Source organism: Osmia bicornis, chromosome 6, assembly GCF_907164935.1.
Source record: "Osmia bicornis bicornis chromosome 6, iOsmBic2.1, whole genome shotgun sequence".
In the NCBI taxonomy this organism is placed as follows: Eukaryota; Metazoa; Arthropoda; class Insecta; order Hymenoptera; family Megachilidae; genus Osmia; species Osmia bicornis.
Window position 1 is genome coordinate 9,958,983 of NC_060221.1, and position 16,877 is coordinate 9,975,859.

At 37.5% G+C, this 16,877-nt stretch overlaps 1 protein-coding gene across 2 annotated transcripts in view; it reads left to right on the top strand.

Moving 5' to 3' along the window:
- The first annotated feature begins 14,208 nt into the window (after nt 1–14,208).
- LOC114877517 (putative transcription factor SOX-15) overlaps nt 14,209–16,877 on the top strand; it is a 101,516-nt gene continuing 98,847 nt past the window's right edge. For both annotated transcript variants that reach the window (XM_029190184.2, XM_029190186.2), the window contains exon 1: nt 14,209–14,970. The gene's annotated coding sequence lies outside the window, so the exon portion shown is untranslated. The remainder of the gene's footprint in view (nt 14,971–16,877) is intronic.

The window sequence follows — 16,877 nt, forward strand, 5'->3', positions numbered from 1 at the left end:
GACATAAGTAAATGGGGGCTAGGGTGAGCTTACACCCCCCCCCCCCCCCCCCCAATGTAAAGCGATTCTCCTATTATGCTAAAATTTTAACATTTAAAAATTTCAGGTTTTCAATATTTTAAAATTCTAAAGACCCCAAAGATCCCAAAATTTCAAATTTTCTAAAAAACCTAGCCCACCCTAGAAAAAAGTGTTAGTTACACCAATGAGTGGCTCAAAAGTAAAATATAATTAACAAACTGAAGACAGTTAAATTGAAATTTTAATTATTTCTTTAGCCAAAATAATAATCAAATTACAGGAATAATAATTTTTTTTTAAACAGTATCATTACTTTGATTTTGCTCTTCAGACCATCGCTAACACCGTGACGCTCTAACGAATTTGGTGTCCGTCTGACCATTGGTGGAGCGCACTACTAGCTCCGTTCATTATTCGGTGATTTAAAATCCACTTAGAAAATCATCGATCTCTATTCCTCCATCCAATGAAAAATCTACACCCTTGCAAGAAGATTGTATTTTACAGTTTATCCGATAAACTAGCTGCCTTCCCAGACTGGTTCGTAGAAAGAAGAAACTCGAGGGCCGATCAAATCGCCGTTTCCTCAAGTATTTAAGATCAGGAAGTACAGACGAACTTCAAAGAACCTGCAAGGCGAATAGAAGAAAGGAGATGATATCGTGGTGTGCGGAAATGTTATGGCGTGCAAGAAACACGCGAGGAAGGTGTAAATGACCATGGCTAGAGCAAATGCAGACAGGCATAGGAAAGCAACGATAGGTGCCGGTGTTTCGCATCGACGCGACGCGACGGGCAACGACGATCCTCTTTTTTTTCACGGTTGAACGCGTACCGTGACGTAATTTTACTTTCTCTGTGAGAAGGAAATTTGAACGAACAGACTCCAGTTAGGAGGCCGGGGCACGGGAAATATCGATGCGTAAACGGTATACTCAATTATCATTCGACGCGTAGACATATTAGGGAAATGAATCACTTGGTTGTACGCCTTATCAACATCGGCTTCGTGCGGGGAATATAACCGATTCCTTTTTACAGTTCGTTTGATTATCCTACGATCGTGAATCTATTACGATGGAATACAATGCCAGTGTACTAGACGCATCGCGTTAACGGACAATGTCGGAATACGTACGTTGTCTTGAGTAACGTTCATAGAAAAATTCGCGCGAGATAGTCATTTCAACGAAGCGAACCACTGCTTTATACCATAGGCTTTTGATATTTTGTCACGTAGCAAACGTTGATTTAGTTTGTTCCTTGAGACGTAGGCATGGCGTTGGTAATCATCATGGTTACTTAAGACGGTGAATTAAAAGTCAGAATACTTATTTCGGTGTGTGTTTTGTATATGAAACACAGCCAGGACAGAATTGAGATTTCTGGGGCCTGGGACCATCAAGCCCTCGAGGACTCCCTGGGTTATAGACTTGGTTGACAAATTAAACTTTATTCTAAATAAAATTAAGTAACATTTAATTTCAAAGAAAAAGGGCTACAATAAAGAAAATACAATGCAATATTTTTTGACTAACAAATAAATAGAAGGCTTATAATGAAGTTCCTTGTAAAGTCAAACCTTCCCTTAATTCGGCGCTGAAAACAGCCTCGTAATATTGAAAATAGCGACAAATATGCTTTACAAAAGTAGTTTAATCAAGATTTAAGCGAGCAATTTAATCGAGATTTTAATATTGGTTTTATGAGGGAAGAATGCAGTAACATAGAATATCAAGATTATAAGTGATATTTAAGCTGACAATGATAATGACGTAGAATGAAAGTATCAAAAGCGTATCAGAATGGAATGTAAATGTAGGAATGGGTTTGGAACAAACAAAAAAACGTAAGGGAATAGCTGAAAAAAAAAAAAAAATTTAAGTAACATTAATATTGTTGAAAGTTTGCGGGTACCCGAAATTCCGAGATCGGGTCGGATCGAGAAAAATTATGTAGGATTGGTTGAGCTCCTGAAAATCTTATTGAAAGCCCGAAATTTTCCGATCGTAAACGAACGCAGGTACTTATTAGAGGTGTGCGAGTACTCGTAATTTACAAGCCGAGCTGAACTTGCTTCGATTGTTCGAACCGAGTCGAGCGCTTGAATTTTACCGAATTACTCGACATTGACGAACTGTTTGAAACAAAAGCGAGCTACTCGAAAAAATCGAACTACACGAATATTCGAGCCGTCGTAAAATATCGATTTACTTGAAGATGAATTTTCAGCTCGAATATTCGAGTAACTCGCTTTTGTTTCAAACAGTTCATCGATTTCGAGTAGCTCGGCAAATTCAAGCGCTCGACTCGGCTCGACCGACCGATCATTGTTTGACTCGAAATTCGAGTACTTACTCGCACACCTCTAGTACTTATAATACAATTATAAGAATTTTGAAATCTATATCATACAACACGCAGACATATACATATGTATGTATATTAACAAATGAACTTATAGTAGATTACTTTCGGGACCCGCTAGATATTATATTTTTGGAGAACTCGCACATCCCTATAGTAGCAAGCAAAAAGCTTAAATTATAAAATTACTGTAGTAGAATTGGACTTAAGTGATAAGGCTCATTGAAACTCTATTTACAGTTTACAGCATTTTGTTTTACAATAACTAACGAGTGGTTCTTGTACATTTTTATGCACTGATTATAAATCTGAAAATCATTTTTCTCCATTGGTCTTTAATTTTCGAAAAATTGTGTTTTGAAAAAAAGTTAGAATTTTCAGATTGCAAAAATGTTAATTGTTAACTGTAAAAATTATTCAAATTCTTCCTGTAGGAAAAGATTGTACAGGCTCCCAAATTAAAATTATATCTATTTGTATAACGTTATAATCATTTGAACACGTTTAAACCATTTTTAGAAAGACGTCCGTCAAACATGAATTTCTTCAAATACTCTTTAGTTCATATCTGATATGTGCTAATGAATAATATTAAGCTGTAAATTCATTCATTTATTGTTTATTCCAATGAAGAATCACTCAATTTATATTGAGAATATTGATGAAACCTTTATGTGGTTTTCATCAAATCTTAAGTTTCGAATTAATATATTTCAAGTACTATCTTGCGGTACTTCTGTGTCGTCGAATGTTTTAGAAGTCACCATTCAATATGTAATAACGTAATATAAAAAATGTATTGCATTATATCTGATTCACATATTTACTTTTATGTTTCCATTATATTCAAGTTGGACGAAGTATAGTAACATATTATTATACATAACACTCGAATTACCAAACAGGTCAAAATTACAGGTTTCAATTACCACAATTTCAATTATCGAATTTATAATATTATTTTTTCTGTTGAAATATACATTGAATTTTGGCATGATAAAAAATGATTGTATACGCTGGTTTATGTTGCATTCGTTATCTATTCATTTTTTTTTCAATTTAAAATTCAATGTACATTGAATGCCCGAAGTTCTATGTTAAACGATCAGAATTTATTTAATTAAGCGTATAATAATTATTTTCAGAAACTTAACGTTGTTAATAACAAGGTATCGAAAGAACAGGTCAAATAAAACCAACAATAAGAATTAAGTCTGAGGGTAAGTTGACGGAATGTTAGAAGAAAATTTGAACAATTCTTCCGTTTCTAAATTACTAACTCCTGTGTATCTCAGTACATATCAATGTTACGATTGCCTTATACTCTAATTTCAATATCGATCGCATTCAAATGCAGCAGAGGTCTATCGAAGTGCTTGGAACCGTTTCCAGGAGCGTTGTTCGATGCTTCAGAGTCGCGGAATAATCCGCTACTGTTCGAGTCCCGTTGTTACCGGACTATCGGAGTCTCACTCGCCATTGTCTTCTGTGAGCCTTTGAAAAAAATTCGCATTGATGTCTTCATCGAAACGGCCTCGAACTTACGAGTTGTTTCATACGTGTGGCAATTATACAATTTAAAGGACACTCGATTAATAACGTCATCTTATTACTTTAATAATAATTAGAAAATTACAGGTACTCAGAGCTTTTAATTGTACCCATAATAAAAAGAGTATTACTTAATGATTTTTAGTAACTGTGATCAGGACCGAATTAAGATTTCTGGGGCCCTGGGTTGGTAAACTTAGTTGAAAAATGTAAAATTGAGGATTTATTTTGCAATAATAATTGAGTTCAAAATTTACAAAATTGTAGTTAATTCCAAAATTTGGAATTTTTTGACACAGTAAATGAAAAGGTAAAAAAGGGGGTTCCTTGAAAATTGAGGCCAGAGGGTGCAGCCCCCTTTAGCCCCTTCGTTGATTCGCCGCTGAATGCGATTAGTGCAACAATTACCGGAATGCAAAGTATTCATCAATAATTATGACTTTTGTCGTAGCGTTGTTATCTAATTTAATTGATGATACCGAATTATGCAAAATCAACTGCCCAAAAATGATACCATGTCGTGATAAAAAATGCCATGGCTTTCAATGTTATATAAAAACGACACGACAGTTTGTGTGGTAGTAGTAAAAATCACGATTTGAGATACGTTTTCATGCGGTAGTAAATCACGACATTTAATGCCATGACACTAGGTTCAAGCATTTACGTGAATACATATGCCAACCTAGGATTAAGTTTCACTCTGCCAAGTTCTATGTATATGTTATATTTCTAAGCTGTGATAGTTAGGGATTAAAACGGTAGTTATGGTAAGTCTGAAAACATAAATCTCCAAGAAAAATGCCATAGCAAAAGTCATCACTTTAACATCAGGTGAGTAGTCTACCGTAATGTTGATAGTCTTATGGACGAGGTTGTACACTTACATTAGGTGGAATGTAATTTTTCTTTAGCCAAGGGTAAGGGTAGGGGGAAGAGCCTTCTACCACTTACCTTTGATTTTGAGAAAACTTAAGAAATCTTAACGTAGACTTTTCTCTTCTCATATGACATACAAAAATTGACATCAAATTATTAGAGCCACTCGCATAAATTGATGACTTTAAATAAATATCATTAATTCTTAAATGAAAACCGAGTTAAACAGAGTTTTTGTTATCTTTTTATGATGTATTGATACTTGTAAAATGATGATACACAGTTGAAAAAAGTGAAAGTTCTTGACTAGCCCAGAAATTCTTCGGACCTCGACCCCATCGAAAATTTGTGGAAATATTTATTATTAGTAATAAATGTCAATTGATTGAACGTTTGATAGAAGTATGGGCTAGAAATAAAGCAAACAAAATGAATTGCTTAAAATGCATCGAAAGTATACCGAAAAGAATTGAGACAGTAATTGCAGCAAAAGGCGGCGTTACGAAATACTAACATACATGTGTAAATATAATCTTTTAAATGTATTTGTTTATTTTTATAAATATTTTTTTGTATATTAATAGTGGAGGATTATTGATTAAAAGTTATATAATGTAAAAACCTTAAAATTGTGGCTCTATTTCTACACAAACACGAAAAACCCATTTTCCATACCATGGCTCTAATAATGTGATCACCCACTGTATATTATACATATATATGTATAAAGGACAAGTACCAGTGGTGGTTCGATTATAAGAGCTCCAGAGCTGCAGCATCTCCAGTATAAAATTACTTTATTATACATATTTATATCGGAAAATTTATCTAAATATTAATTACCTTTACTTTTATTGACGATATAATTTTTTCAAATCATATTGATCTTTTTTACTTTTGTTGCTGCAGCTCCACCACTATCTAGGAGCCGCCACTGGCAAGGACGAATAAGTTACAGCAGTTAGATCCTTCTTTTATACCCTAGGGAAAGCTAGGTCCGATAAGGACTAAAAGAACAACGGATATTCTGAGCATATCACGAAACTTTTCCTAACAAAAGCAAACTAACTGATCGTAGCGAATACCTGCCGTCCAGTATCTCTAGCACTAACTAATCGTAAGTACACGGTTGCAATCGTCCGTGCCGGTGGCGTTTCTAACAAATTAACGGTCGATATGTTGTCGGTGGTCTGTTCCAACCATTCTGACTCCACCTCCCGGCCGATACGGGCCGGTTTGAAAGAGCGAGGCACATTCAGTCGCCGTTGCCGCCGCCACCGCGCCGCGCGGAGAGAGATCATTTTTGCCAGGTATTTGCAAACTGAATAATAAATACGCAGATATACGCGAAGAGGCCGCGTTCCGCCTTCACGCAGCTCGCGCTACGCGCGGATTGGTCGCACCGTTCGCGAGGGGACGGCGATATTCATTCGCCGTCTCCTCCGCTCTCGTGGACCTACTTTGTACACGCACACGTGCATGATACCTACCTTTTTGCACGTGCACGCGAGCACGCGAGCGTTCACGCTAGAGGGGAGGCAGCGTGTGCGCGAGAATGCATGCCACTCGCTGCGCTGTACCATATCCCTCTCTCGTCGCTACTCTCTCTTCCTTTCCCCTTGCTCCTTTAGTCTTCTCGCTAAACTAACCATCCCCCACCCCATCTGCCCCTTTTTTCCACGCTGTTTTTCACTCGATTCCACGTATCCCCATTTTGTTAATCCACGTTTCACCTTCTTTCACCACGTTTCTTTCTGTCTGTTTCGTTTTCGACCGAACCTACTGTTTCCGCAGAACGTCCATGTCCTTGTACCGACTTTTCTAAATCCCTTCGACATCATTTCGATCTCACAGAAGTAACTCGCTGACGAGAGTTATCAGCACTTGTTGGAACAACACTGACGATTGTTTGCTACACGTATTGATGCTGTTCGAAGAACAGAGCTGACGATGTTAACGTTACGACCGCCTCCTAGGTATCGGACTTGGTTAAATAGAATAGGTCTCTGGGTTTCTCCGTTACGAGGTAGCTATCGATGTTTTCAGAAGTATGATGATTCTTTCCTTTTGTGCGTATTAAGCACACTCGGATACAAGGTAGGCTTCGTTTAGTTATCGCAAAAATGTTTATGTTGACTTCTTTTCAGGCTATCTCTGGGTTCTCCTAAAACTGAAGGCAAATGGTGGAAGCCTCCTACCCTTACGCTTAGTCCAAGAGATTGCATAGCGAGAAAATTAAAAAAGAATAATATCGACGCAATCGTTACAACAGAAAGCAAGCTTTGACGATGCGTACACATTTACATTCTCTAAGGATCCTCTACGCAGCATAGGTGTCCGCAGCATATTATGTTTTTGTATAATCGCCACTGTAGTACAGCGAGGTCGTAACTTAAACCCTTGAAAAGTGGCATCGAATGATAGGACCACCTAGGTTCCGTTTCAATATATTGTATAAAGCACAATATTACCATGAAATAGTTCTTCATGTGCTCCTGATTGAAGTTGCAAATCTTACTTTTCCTTACAGTCATTGTTTTCACAACATTTTTTTATTGCTGCTATCTATAATTTAACCTTTGAATAGCGCAGTCTGGGTCAATCGTGACTCAAATTTACAAAACTTATACAATTAATATGAACCTAAAGTGAATTTTAGGTATATAATTGTATAATTTTTAAGCGAAAGGGTTTCATATATTCGAAGAATAATTTTAAAACAACGGTGTAAAAGTTGTGAAAACAAAAATTATGACTCTCTCCATGGTTCGCCATCCGAGGGTTAAAGTAGCTAGTACGGATATTTTTAATTAGACAAGTGATTCCGCCTTTAACTGCCTTCTCGCGTTATTCGCAGATGACACTGCAATTCTTTCCTCCTCCTCACAGTTACATATCTACACTCGTCACACGGCTGAAAAATTATCTAAATTCCATTCTGGACTTCTTTAAGGCTTGGAAGCTAGTCATAAATCCTGATAAAACGGAGGCAATCCTGTTCATCCGGCGTTCCAAGTTGAGCCAACTTGATACCATGGTCATCGGAAGTACACTACCTAGGGGTTGTCCTGGACCAAAGATTAAACTGAATGGCAGCGGTTAACGACCGCATCATCAAAACGATCAAGGTGGCTGGCTTCTTAACTCCTCACATTTGTCACAAATTAAGTGTCAATCAGGTTAAATATTTAGAAAATGTGCATTAGGTCGGTTTTAATGAAAATTCTATGAAAACTCGGAAAAAATGTCAGATTGTTCAAAACAAAATCTTAAAGATGATTCTAAATAAACCGCGGCGCTTCTCCACCGTAGTCCTGCACGAAATGTCATCTATGCCAACTCTTGGTGAATACATTTCTAAAATGATCACCAATTACATATAACGTTAATGATCATGCAAACCCCCTGGTTAGATCCACGCTTTCCTTTCATAGGGATGCCATACCCTTCAAAATTAAGGTTCCTTTTCCAATGATGAGGATGTAGCTTGGGTGACTAACATCCATGACTGTTTTAAATCAGTTTAAAACTTTGTACTGACATTTACGCTTGGCTATTATATCATGTGCGCAGCTCGGCAGTACATGGTGTTTAGAATATGTATTCTTAAACTCACTTTTATTTTTGTTTACCTAATCATGTTCCGTTAAGTTTCAGGTTAGCGGTTTTTTTGAAAATTTCTCCGCACACTCCGCCATGCCGTAAAATCACTTTAGGTCGGAAACACCACGTTTCTACGTGTTCTGTCGGTGAGAGGACCTTCGCTCTCAGGAACGTCAAATGAGGAATCGATTGGCAGCGGGACGACGCTAATCAACCATTTCTCTACTCATTGCTAAAAATTAAAAAAAAAAATTTTTAATTAGACAAGTGATAGAATTTCCAATAATGTAGATAATAAATTGCTATGGAAATTTAAGCATCACACATGTATAAATTAAGTCAACGTGACAAATTGAAAAATGGAAGGATTATTCTGAATAATTGTAATTGTACAGTGTTTTACTAGACACGACCGTTTTCATTGCGGCATTCAAAGTGTTAAAGACCATTGGTAGCTTAATACGGAATTTCCCAAACAATCCTTTAGTACCTAATCCAGACTTCTAACATTACAAGTTAATTACTGGATTGTATACAAGGTATTATAAACAAGATATTAATTTATTATCGAAATCACAGTTACTCAACGAAATTAATAATTCACCGCATCTTACAATTAATACGTTTACTCAAAGAATCATCAATTCCTTTTATCGTATTAATACGTGCGCCTCAAGTCTCGCCTCTAAGGCCGTAGGTATCCCATGTATAAAAACGGAATTGACTTGTCGTTATTCGTGCAATAAATCACCAACTCGCGGTATGTTAATTTTACCGATAAGCATTTTCTCCGAGTTGGCTGGTATGAGTAATCGTTTTTTCCATTATGCTCATTTTCACGGGATTCTCCATGGCGGGCTACTGTTGTATCAGTTCTTTTTTATCACGGTCCGTCTGAATCGTATAAATATTTATATCCATAGACAGACATTATTCGCTTCCTAACGCATTAACGAGCACACTACACTTACTCGCTGTTTTGTCCGCGTACAAGCAGGTGAACGAAGGCCGGCCGAGCGTGATGTTTTTCTCGGTTTACTTTACGGTTCTTTGAGTGTCGTTCTTCTTCCGTTTATTGTTTTGATTTAGACGCGTTGACCCCCTTCACGCATACCTCTTTTTGCTGTTAGCTCGGGCTATTTGTAATACACGTGTTGCGAACAACAGACTCGTGCAATGCTTTCTTTCATTCAAACTTTATTCCTATCTTGACACATTACATACAACTGCGTAAAAGTTTTACTTAATTGCATACATTTATGCACTTCAGTTATTTCAAAATATGCAAATAATAATAAACGGATACACTAACGGACTTATGTACTCTGCATTGCTGGAGAAATCTTATGTGTAGAATAGTCGTTGATATTTAAATACAAAAATTAATTTATTTTAACGTCTGATAATAGCAACACTAATAAACATAATTTATGCAAGTGCTATGAAGTATACAAAAATGGTAATGGATCCATGTATTACACTCGCGAACAAATTAGTCTTCCCTAGGAGAAATGGTGATATAGGGGAAACAGGAATTCTCTTAATCTGAGGTTAGTAACCTTAGGTGCTACTAGGGGTGTAAATTTGTCACTGCACCTTTCTGTTTGTTCACTTAAAGGAGGCAGATTTTCAGGGGAGCGCTGAATAAAATATGGGGACGCATCCTAAATAAGCTTGGGAACCAATGACCTAGTGGCTAAAGGGATCCATGAAGTTTAGTAGGGAGAGTGGGAGGGGGTCAATGAGGATTTTTATTCAGCATCACATGAACTAATATGTCTCAAAGCTTCAAAAAGTTTGACTGATAGGCTGTATTCTTAGTAATTACAGTTTTAATATGTCTGATCACATACGTCCATATTAATCATAATAAATATTACAGAAAATATTTAGGAGGTACAGCTTAATTTATGATGTAATTTTTTTATTATAATATGAAATTCCAGTCTCTATTTTCGTTTATAATTGCTTGACATCTCCAACATATGCCTTCCACCAGACTGACGTTATATTCTAGGGATAAAGGCTACTATGTAGAATGACCTAGTATCACAAATAAGCTATTTCATCTTGCATAATTTATTTCTTCAAAGTTTTATTTTTATATGCTACGATATGTTTAATTGAATGATTATCTGGCTAATCCGGGACATTAACGCCATTTTCACTCCTCCGTTGTGTGTAATGATGATTTCGTCAAATCATTTTCTCGTAGAACACATCGAGAATCTCATAAATCCTAACAATTGCACACAATTTTTCCTATAAATCATATTTTGATGTAGTTAAAATTAGGTTACTAGTCTGTTGCAAGTGTGCCTTTGAGATTATATCGTGCATAGATACAAAACTATTGCCAATACAACAACATATGAAATTGTAAACAATTAAATCTACGGTTCAGATCTTAGTGTTTTGCGACTTATAAAAGGGAATGTATACTAGTGGAATTAATTCTGGACACTTTTAAATTTTTACTTAAATTTCGCATATATTCAAATTATTTAATATACAATCATTTATATTTTATATTCTATTCAATGGTTTTCTAATTTTAGGGCGTCGCTTATATAAAAAAATCAGTAAAAAGACCATTTACAGCGATACTTACAGTTAATATACAATAAAAATAACAATTTTAACACATCAAAGGAGGCGGAAAATAATTAATATTTCGTTGGATATCCTTTCATTCTGTTATTGGCTATTTCACATCATGCGATGTTTCGTGTTGTCGGAGGCAAAAACAAAAATAACAACACAGTTGAGATTTTTTTAAATAAAAATTTTAAAACATTTACAAACCAAATCATGTGAAAATATTAAGTATAAACATTATAGATTACAATAAAAACATTACGGTATCAATTTAGCACAGCAGAATATACATTTTCTGCACAAATATGAAATAAAGAATATTTCTATTCAATGTGTTCAGAATTAATTCCACCGGTGTACATGAACAACATATTAATTTCTTTTATTAAAATAATAATATCTCTCAAATACTGACACTTCTATAATCTATAGTCGAATTGAATTACAGTTGGCCATGGCTGTCGCGGGTTTCGTGTTTCCCGATAATTAGCGCGCTCGGCCAGACCGTTCTTACTTTCGTGGAACAAGGTTCCCCGTAACGAAGCGTTCAGCGTTAACGAAGCGTTAAAGCGAGCCAGGTGTGTGTTGCGATAACGCAAGAAAACGGGCTGAATGTAAAGCGTATAATTACCCCGTGATCGTACTAATAACGGGATAAAACATACGATACGTTCGATCTACTCCGATGGAAAATCGTAATTCCCGTCTCATTGTCACGTCGTTTCTTCTTTCCGCGATATTGGAGAAGCCACGTCGTATATTGCAAGCGGAGACGGTTCAACCAGCTACAGCCCATTATAATCTCCGCTAGCGGTTAAATGTATTTTTTTTTTTTTCGCGCGCTTGCGATGACACCCACGTGGACTCCTAGAGTCGTCGGTTCTCGCGATTCGCATAAAAGCCACCACCAATCTATATGGATGCAACCTTTCTCCTCTCGCGTGTGTTAATCAATCCGCTTCCTACGCTTTCAATTATGTAACGCCGGCATTACGGGGCCCGAGGAAATTCAAAAAGGACAATCCCGAGGCTGGGCGTGTGCGCCCAGCCTTTTAGACCTCGTTCATTATCGAACGGCTCTCGTTAACCTCGTGTATCCTCGATAGCTGGAAAATTCCGGGCTTACCGTCTCTCGATGATTCGACGGGATTCCGAGCGAGAAACTCAACTCGCATCCATCGGTTATACATATACCTGATTTTGCCGGGAAATTAGCGAGCATGACGGCACGTTATTTTGCGGAAACCTACTGATTGATATCATAGTAATGAGCGTATTGAAAAGGCAAATAAGGATTCGATCTCGGAGACGCATGAATTTTGACGAATATGACGTTATTATTGTTGCGACTCAATCATTCTTTATGCAAATCGACTTTTCAGCTGATCTTATGAACTCGAACACTGATTATATATGTCACTAGAAGTGATCGAACATTTCACTTTTAAATAGACGTGCGACTGTTTTGCATGGAACACGTTTCATTGGCCATACTTTCCTGGAACAATGTGAAAGAAAGTAGTCGCGGAACGGAATCCGCTAATCCTTCTTAAATAACTTACAACCGGTTATTTTCATTGCTTCCATTGTCTTGTAATGTTGTACAATAGATACTCCACTACAGTATTTCGTTTTTCTTTGAAACCTTCAAGAATGCTGGGTTAAACGCATCGTATCAATGCTCATGCAATAGATACTTTATTCTTGCAATTTTTCAACTCTCTTTGTGGTGTAAGTATGCTCCCCAAGCTCGAATTTAATCATCTGTTATCAGAATGTCTGTCAAAGTGGAAAATTAAAAAAAAATAGGTATTCCAAGATAGGCGTGCTTGATACTTGATACCTACGTTATTAGTTTCCAATAAATTGGATTTGTCAAATCAGCAAATTCATTAATAATTTTAAATTAAACATCCGTAAAAGAAAAACAGTTATTATTTGGACGGCTAATACATTTCTCAGGTCAAAATTTAACAATTAGACATAATTAAATCTTGAACAGCGGAGTCTGATTCAATCGCGATTCAAACTTACAAACTGTATACAAAAGTATTAACTTTTAAGATTAAATGTATAACTTTCTGATGAAAGGGTTTCATATATTGGAAGAATAATTTTTTTGAGAACAGTGTAAAATTTAGAAAACAATAATAATGATGGTCCGCCGTCTGAGAGGGACGAGGGTTAATTGATTTTGTTTCATAATAATATGTAATATTCATAGGTAACTAACAACACATTCAATCCCATATTTGGCAATAAATATATTATGATACATTATTTGGAAATAAGTTGAAATAAACGGTGGCTAGTGTTACAGTTGCTAATGATGTCCAAGCATATTTCGAATTTAATTGAATTGCGAGTATACTCGAGCCTAGTCAAGATAGATTTGAGAAACATAAGAGATACTTTCAAATATCAAATAGCTATTACATTTAGAAGATTCAATTCCTTTAAACCTGAAAATACATATTATTTATAAGTATACACTTGAATCCTATAGATATTCATCCTGAGTTTCGAAACCAGCTTACATAATCCGAGTACTTTGTAAGTATAGGTACATAGAATGAAACATCGCCTCTCGTGAGTAGTATTCGAATCCCAGGAATGGAAACTTTTGCTTTGGGCCTGACTCATTGTAAGACTTACGAATAAATATTAAACTCTATCATCGCGTTCTTCAAAATATTTTGTCATTTCGGAAAGCCCTCGATCTACCCTTTCCGTCGTAGAAAATTGCAACCCCCTGGATCCGGGCAAAACTGATCGAGCGATGCGATGGCGCGGAGATGCCGCCTATGCACGGGCGTAACCACGAGGACGTGGTCGCGCGACGCGACGCGACGGGGAGAGCAGACAGAACGGAGCAGCCAGAGAGAAGGCCGCGAAGAGAACAGAGATGCGACAAAGCTCGAGGTAGGGTATAAGTAGAGAGAAGGATAGGTGTGCCAGGTGATGCGACGGAGAGTACGGGGCATCCTTCGTGGTGGTTACATCGATGCACGAGTATACCTGTGCGCGGTATCGGTGTAGAGGAGATCGCGGGAGAAACATAGAAAGCCGGGGCGCCGCCACTGTGGCCGCTGGTGGTTCGGACCGGGCCGAGTCGAGTCGAGCGGAGTCGAGGGGAGTCGAGCAGAGTCGAGTTAAGTCGAGTCGAGTCGAGTGGCAAGTCACCTCCGCTCACCTCACGGCGCGCTCGATTTCAGTCCGCGCTCGAGTCGTGCACCACGGAACACGCGAGGGACAGCCGAGCCGGCTGCCGGGAACGAGTTGGACACACGCGCCTGACTAGCACGAAGCGCACGTTTCCACCTGTGGATCTGCTAATCTCGATAAATTTCAAAATCTCATCGAGACAGAGGGCAAGGTGCACCGGACGAGGCTGTCGTGTCGTTGATGTAGCCAAACAATTCGGAAGTGGCGTATATCTTGTGACAAGCGGTTAAAATCGAGGCGCAACGATCGAGAAATCACTCGACGCTATTGTATTATGTCACACTCCCACGCGAACGACGGCCGCTGCTGTTGGCGCGACGGTGAACCGAGCCAACATCGTCGTCGTTTGACATTTGCATTGGCGTGGAGCGGTTAACGCGGGACCCGGTGGCTGTCGTGCACGCATCGACCACCCAGTGTTATGCTCGGTCGCGATCGTCGTAGCCGGTAACAAGCCGTGGCTGGGGGTCGCGGTAATAACCTGTGTCCGCGGGTCCGTCCGGTCTAGTGACTTAACTGGTGACCCGCAATCCAAGGATCCCCCTAGTGTATCCGTGTTTCTAGACGATCGGTAGACGCGATTTCCTGATAACGAACTTGTTGATTACAAACAGCTTCGTAGAAGATAAACTGCTTCGTTGGTGTTATCCGATCGCTGGACTTCCTTAAGGAACAACGAAAATCGAGCCGAGCACTAAGCCTTCTCTATCTCAGCTGTATAAAAAGGTAAGGGAGATGGGAAACAGTTTTGGCGCGAAATGCAACGAAACGTGGACACTGGTCGTTCGGATTTGAAAGTTACGCCCGTGGCAGGATTGATCGTGACTGTGGGCTATGAAATCGGTAATGAGCTGTAAATCTTTTGCGGCGAGTACACGTGAGTCACACATCGAAGGTACAGACGATACCGTCGATACGTACCGCCAGCATCCGAGCTGTATTCTTTTTCCTTACGGTAGGAAATCGAAGGAAAGGATAATAAGCGAGAAATACACTCTCTCTTAGCCGGCGGCCGGTTTCGTTGTTGCGCTGCGCGTGGGTGTACTAAAGTGAGAAAGAGAATAACGTGGTTGGAAAAAAAGAAAGAGAGAGAACGAGGCAGCGCGCGCGCTACGAGTCGATTTTTCGAAAATCCACCGTGAAACCTTCGTTAACGGCGATCAGAGAGTCGATAACCGAGTTCATGCGCCGATCGATCGTTCGCCAGATACCGGTTGATTTCGATCGAACCTTCGTGTGTCGAAAATTGAAACGCTGCACTGGACGAAAGGTCTCTTCGTCTTTTATTTTATTGTGAAGGCTATGTTTTAATACTTTCGTTCTTTTCTTTTTTTACTTTTAATTCCGAATGATTTAGAAGTAGAACGTTTTGTTACTTGGAAAATTGCAGTCCTATTTAATTATAACAGTTCCATGATATTAAAGAAAGGGTGGTTCTTGAACAAAAGATTTACCAGCTAAACAGATAGGGAATTTATTATTTTATTTGTTTAATCCTGTTGTTGATAGTTAGTAAGTTGGATCATATAAATGTAGAACAATTGATTATACAAACAGAATAACATAAAATATAATTATTATTTTCTCCATTATTTTCTTTTTTTTCATTCTTATTACTATTTACAACGATGTATGTAAGAAGGTTAAGATTTACATGATCCAACAATTTCTCTTCTGTAAACAGTTACTAATGCAAAGAATAATAAAGAATCTATTGTATTAAGCTTACTGCAAATTTTTCTTCGTTTTGCGGTCTTTGAAATATTTTACTTTTAAGTAAAATATTACTATATGACTATAATTAATGACCATCACAGTAGGTGTTTCACGTGCTTCACGAATTAATTAATCTGTTTAATAAATCAATGACAATAAAACAAACAATATTATTAAAAAAAATTCATTTATGCAATTGCGTTCTTAGCCGATATTAGCAAGAAAATGGTTGCTGCAAAGCAGAATTTTTATCGTCTATTAGGAAAGATGAGAATATTGGAAGATAGTATTTAGCGATTTTTTAACACTTTTAGAAATTAAGATTTAAATTTTCAGGACAATTGAGCTAGTCACAGGCTAAAATAATTAACTTCACTTTTTGGATTCTTTAAAATTTCAACGTCAAAGTATTTTATTGATGCCTAGTATTCTAAATTTTACCAATTTTGGCATACTTTATTTTGTGGAGTTAATCGATTTGGTAATTGAATGACTAAAATTTCAATCTAACTGTTACAGTAGAAGTGTAGTAAGATGTATTAAAAGTGTAATTATTAACCCTCGGACGGCGGACTATAAAGAAAACCACAATTTTAATTTAATTTCGTATCTTACATTATTTTCATGTCCTACATTTTACATTGTTCTTTTAAAATTATTCTTCCAACGTAAAAAACTCTTTTGTCTATAAATTATACATTTAACTTTAGGTTGATATCCTTGTATATGTTATGTAAGTTTGGGTCACGAGTGACTTAAGACTCCGTTGTTCAAGAATTAAGGGAACGATCAGTTAATTTCTAAATTTAAGATTTTACCTTCCTTTCTCTTTTATTAATTATTCAATTACATAAAATTCGAAGCGTCGCGTCGGTTACCAGTGACCACCATTGCAGTCAACATGGTATTGTTTGGAA